General features: G+C 49.1%; 1 long non-coding RNA gene across 1 annotated transcript; it reads left to right on the top strand.

The window, feature by feature from the left end:
• The first annotated feature begins 271 nt into the window (after positions 1-271).
• LOC123589500 lies at positions 272-1,324 on the top strand. Its single transcript, XR_006708366.1, has 2 exons — positions 272-469; positions 947-1,324. It is a non-coding gene; the product is annotated as an uncharacterized LOC123589500 (long non-coding RNA).
• Positions 1,325-5,589: the final 4,265 nt, after the last annotated feature.

Raw genomic sequence — 5,589 nt, 5'->3', positions numbered from 1 at the left:
TTTGGTGTGTGTAACGATGAGTGGGGCGTGGCCAAAAGTGGGGAGTGGTTCTGGGCGTGGTCGGCAGGGAGCATGGCTCCGGCTGGAGAAGGGGTAGGTAGTTCCAGCGGCAGCTCCCGGAGGCCACTGACCGGGCTGCGGGCGGACACGAGGGTGGCGGGAAGTCCGGCAGGTCCGCGGGCAGGTCAGGCGTGATTGAGGCTTAGGCTTGAGGGCCAGGACTCGGGGTTGGGGGGGGGGGTCGGGGAGAGGGGGGGTGGGCGGAGTGGGAGGCGGTGCCTGGACAAAGGGCAGAGGCTAGGACCACCCAGCCCTCACTGCCTCGCCAGTCCTACCTGCCAAGCCATGTGGCTCCCGCTGGTCCTGCTGCTGCTGCTGCTCCCTGTCGTCCCCGTCCCCAGTGCCACTGCCGCTCCCATCCCGGATGCCAATGCCAAAAGCCAGGACAGCCTGGAGAGCATGCTCCAAGGTTGCAACCGCCTCTTGTTGGAGTTTGTGGGGAGAGTGGAGGAGGAAAGGGAAGAGGGTGGGGGCAAACATCAAGAGAAGTCGGAGGGACACAGAGAAAGGGAAAGCCAGATAAAATGAGGGTGCCTGAGGACAGACAGGGAGTTAAACGACAGATGGTGGGCAGGAATAAGGAGGAAGTGGGACAGCATAGAGACAGGGGCCGAGATAAAAACAGGGGACAAAAAGGGGGTGGGCTTGGGCTGGTTCCGCCCTAAGGGTCCAAGGGTGGACAGGGAAGGGAGGGAGGAACAAGGGACCCAGCCTGGAGGGCCCTTGCTGTGGGACAGGGACAGCTGCCCTTCTACCCTGTGTTCTAAGTGCCTCCCCAGGAACTGCCACCGCACAGAGAAGCAGGGTCCCTGGCCGGGGAGCAACACCCTTTCCAGCCAGCACCAGAAAGCCCCTTCCTGGAGCCCAACCTGTTCTCCTTCACCAGGTGCTCAAGCTGGAGGAGACAGAGGGCCGAGGGTGTTCCCAAATCGAGTTCCTCACTCTGTCCTCCTGGGTTATGAGGTGGCCGCCATGGTGCTGCAGCCCCAAAACCCAGGCGGCTGGCCTGCAGCTCTGTGAGAAGCCTCCACGGCTCTGGGCCATCCGCAGCCAGCTTCTTAAAGGAGGCCTGCCTGGAAAGGAGACCTGGGGCCTCCCTCACTTCAAACAGCCCACCCCCAAGACCCACTTTTTGTCCTTTCCCAGGCTCATCAGCAGCTGTTGGGGCCGGGGATGGGCACCAGAGCACTTCAGGGGACAGACATGTACCCTTACCAGACCCATTCCCAGCTCCATTTAGAAATAAAGTTCTGTCTTACAGCCAGCTGTGCTGTTTTCCGTTCAGGGCTGGTCCCCAATGCCTGGCCAGAGAAAAATTATTTCTTGTACCTAATTTATGAGCTCCTGCAGCAGCAACGTGTTGCATGATGAGTACCACAGAGCGTGCTCGTATTTAGTTCTCAAAAACATTTTGTTGTCAAGAATAGACGTACATGATTGAGCCCACTGGGTGCTGTCCGGAGGGACCCCCTCCCTGAGGCTCCAGCCCCAAGCTCCCATTTCAATATTGCCCAAAGTGGCAGTCACATTGGACAGTTTAAAAAACACCAGAGTCCTATTTCATAAAGTTGAAATTGAAGATAACACACACAGAGAAGGGTCAGTGAAAAGAAATGAGTCATTCCTAGTGGGGAACTCCTACTTCTGTTCAGAGGTGAAGAAGCACTATTTGCTGATTTAAGTTTTGAGTTTAAATTTTGTTTATAATGTCTATTCATTTTTGAGAGGCAGAGATGAAGTGCAAGCAGGGGAGGGGCAGAGAGAGAGAGAGGCAGAATCTGAAGCAGGCTCCAGGCTCTGAGCGGTCAGCACAGAGCCCGATGTGGGGCTTGAACCCACGAACCATGAGATCATGACATGAGCTGAAGTCAGATGATTAACTGAGTGGGCCACCCAGGTGCCCCTAAGTTTTGAGTTTAAAGTGATGACACATTCCTCTTTGGTTCTGTGTTATGGTGCCCGTGGGTGTGTCTGGGCCCTATGGCAGCATGAGCATGGCCAGCTATGCTTCAGCCTATGGAGAGTCCCAGCCATTGTCTGGATAGGTCCTGGCTTGATCCAAGCCAGAGGAGCTGGCCCACAATGACATCTGCTTTTAGCATATTGCAGAGCCAGGTGGATATGGGGGCATTGAGAAAAGGGGCAGGGATCTGAGCTGGAGGCCAGAGAGGTCAGGACTGTGCTGACAGAGCAAGCTTGGCATAAGGTTGGATGGGTGGGCCAGGTGGTAATTATAAACTGGGCTCTCAAGCAGTACTGGGGTCCTGCTGGTAGAGGAGCAACAGCACCAGGCATCCAAGTGAGCACACCCGATGGAGATACCAGCCAGCAAGAGATGGCACCCTAATGGTGCAGAGGGAGCCTGCAGGATGGTTGCCGTGGCCTTGTTTTCAGGCCACAGCATAACTCAGGTTGCTCTTCAGGCTGTCTCTGGGACCCCAGATGGAACCATCCAATCAAATGGCAGCCGCTTCTTCCCACAAATGCCTATCCGGTATCAGCAGGACCTGGTACTGGGTCCCCCTATATCCTTGGGGCATATGCCTCATATCTCCAAACAGACGGGGGTGGGGGTCCAGCTGCTGATTGAATCGCTGTGCTAGGGTTTTGCTCATGCTGTTCCATTGCCTGGAAGTCCATCTTTGTTCTCCCCACCTCAGCCATTAGGATGGAAAAGAGTGAGACATCATTACAGAGCCCATAGATATGAACACTCTGTGCCAGTGAGTTTGAAAATCTGGATAAAATGGACAACTTTTTAGAAAACACAACTTACTGAAACTGACACAAGAAATAGAATCTATGGTTTAAAATCTACCCATCAAAAAATCTATAGGCTCAGCTCACCTCATTAGCAAATCCTTCTACGTTTATTTATTTTTTTTTTGGGACAGAGAGAGACAGAGCATGAACGGGGGAGGGGCAGAGAGAGAGGGAGACACAGAATCGGAAACAGGCTCCAGGCTCCGAGCCATCAGCCCAGAGCCTGACGCGGGGCTCGAACTCACGGACCGCGAGATCGTGACCTGGCCGAAGTCGGACGCTTAACCGACTGCGCCACCCAGGCGCCCCAGCAAATCCTTCTAAACACTTTAGAAAAATATTGATGACAATCTTACATAAACTCCTCCAGAGAATAGAAAATGTGTTAGGAAACCAGAATAGCCTGGTTGCAAAACCTAAAAAGTAAAAAAAAATTTAATGTTTATTTATTTGTGAGAGAGAGAGCATGATCAGGGGAGGGGCAGAGAGAGAAGGGCACAGAGGATCCGAAACAGGCTCTGTGCAGACAGCAGCAAGCCTGATGCAGGGCTCTTAAGTCACCAACCGGGAGATCATGACTTGAGCCAAAGTCAGATGCTTAACCAACTGAGCCACCCAGGTGCTCCTGAAAAGTAAATTTTGAGAAAGGAACAATTTCAGTTCAATATCTCTCAAAAACGCAGGTAAAAAGATCCTAAGGTATTAGCAGAATGAATCACCCTCCTGAGACAGAAGTGTGGGAATGGTGACTTAATTAGGTAGAAAAGCTCTGCCATAAGTTGCTGGCCAAGAGTTGTCCGTGTCTGTGTCTGTGCCTGTGTGTGCACACACGTGCTCTCAAGAGAGAGGAGAAGCAGGTTTGGGGTTTGGTCAGAAGTGGAGAAATGGCTTTCTGTGAGGGGAGGAGGTACCCAGGCCCTCCCATGGTATCAGGGTCTCTGGGCTGGCTGCTGCCCATGGCCTGGGTTCATCACTCCTTAGAGTCCTGGGCTCTGAGCGCTTCCATTCTTTTTGTTTGTTCGTTTGTTTATTTGTTTGTTTAATTTACATCCACGTTAGCATATAATGCAACAATTATTTCAGGAGTAGATTCCTTAATGCCCCTTACCCATTTAGCCCATCCCCCCTCCCACCTCTCCAGCAACCCTCTGTTTGTTCTCCTATTCAAGAGTCCATTATGTTTTGTCTCCCTCCCTGTTTTCATGTTATTTTTGCCTCCCTTCCCTTTGTTCATCTGTTTGTATGTTAAAGTCCTCCTGTGAGTGAAGTCATATGATGTCTTTCTCTAATTTCACTGAAAATAATACCCTCTAGTTCCATCCACGTAGTTGCAGATGGCAAAATTTCATTCTTTTTGGAGTAATACTAATGGAGTAATACTCCATTGTGTGCGTGTGTGTGTGTGTGTGTGTGTGTGTGTGTATACCACATCTTCTTTATCCATTCATCCATCGATGGATCGGTGGACATTTAGGCTCTTTCCATGCTTTGGCTATTGTCCATAGTGCTTCTGTAAACATTGGGGTGCATGTGCCCCTTGGAAACAGCATACCTGTATCCCTTGGATAAATACCTGGTAGTGTAATTGCTGGGTTGTAGGGTAGTTCTATTTTTAATTTTTTGAGGAACCTCCATACTGTTTTCCAGAGTGGCTGTACCAGCTTGCATTCCCACCAACAGTGCAAAAGAGATCCTCTTTCTCAGCATCCTCACTAACATTGTTGTTGCCTGAGTTGTTCATGTGAGCCATTCTGACAGGTGTGAGGTGGTATCTCATTGTGGTTTTGACTTGTATTTCCCTGATGATGCATGATGTTGAGCATTTTTTCACGTGTCGGTTGGCCATCTGGATGTCTTCTTTGGAGAAGTGTCTATTCATGTCTTTTGCCCATTTCTTCACTGGATTGTTTTTTGGGTGTTGAGTTTGATAAGTTCTTTATAGATTTTGGATACTAACCCTTTATCGGATGTGTCGTTTGCAAATATCTTCTCCCATTCCGTCGGTTGCCTTTTAGTTTTGCTGATTGTTTCCTTTGCTGTGCAGAAGCTTTTTATTTTGATGAGGTCCTAATAGTTTATTTTTGCTTTTGTTTCCCTTGCCTCCGGAGATGTGTTGAGTAAGAAGTTGCTGCAGCCAAGGTCAAAGAGGTTTTTGCCTGCTTTCTCCTTGAGGATTCTGATGGCTTCCTGTCTTACATTTAGGTCTTTCATCCATTTTGAGTTTATTTTTGTGTCTGCTGTAAGAAAGTGGTCCAGGCTCATTCTTCTGCATGTCGCTGTCCAGTTTTCCCAGGACCACTTGCTGAAGAGACTTTCTTCCATTGGATATTCTTTCCTGCTTTGTCAAAGATTAGTTAGCCATACATTTGTGGGTCCATTTCTGGGTTCTCTATTCTGTTCCATTGTTCTGAGTGTCTGTTTTGTGTGTGTGCCAGTACCATACTGTCTTAATGGTTACAGCTTTGTAATACAGCTTGAAGTCTGGGATTGTGATGCCTCCTGTTTTGGTTTTCTTTTTCAAGATTGCTTTGGCTATTCAGGGTCTTTCTGGTTCCATACAAATTTCAGGATTGTTTGTTCTAGCTCTGTGAAGAATGCTGGTGTTATTTTGATAGGTATTGTATTGAATATTTAGATTGCTTTGGGTAGTATTGACATTTTAACAATATTTCTTCTTCATATCCAGGAGCATGGAATATTTTTCCTTTTTTGTGTGTCTTCTGCAATTTCTTTCATTAGCTCTCTATAGTTTTCAGTGTTGAATGC

Source organism: Leopardus geoffroyi, chromosome E3, assembly GCF_018350155.1.
Source record: "Leopardus geoffroyi isolate Oge1 chromosome E3, O.geoffroyi_Oge1_pat1.0, whole genome shotgun sequence".
Lineage (NCBI taxonomy): Eukaryota > Metazoa > Chordata > Mammalia > Carnivora > Felidae > Leopardus > Leopardus geoffroyi.
This window is presented reverse-complemented; position numbering and strand designations above follow the sequence as displayed.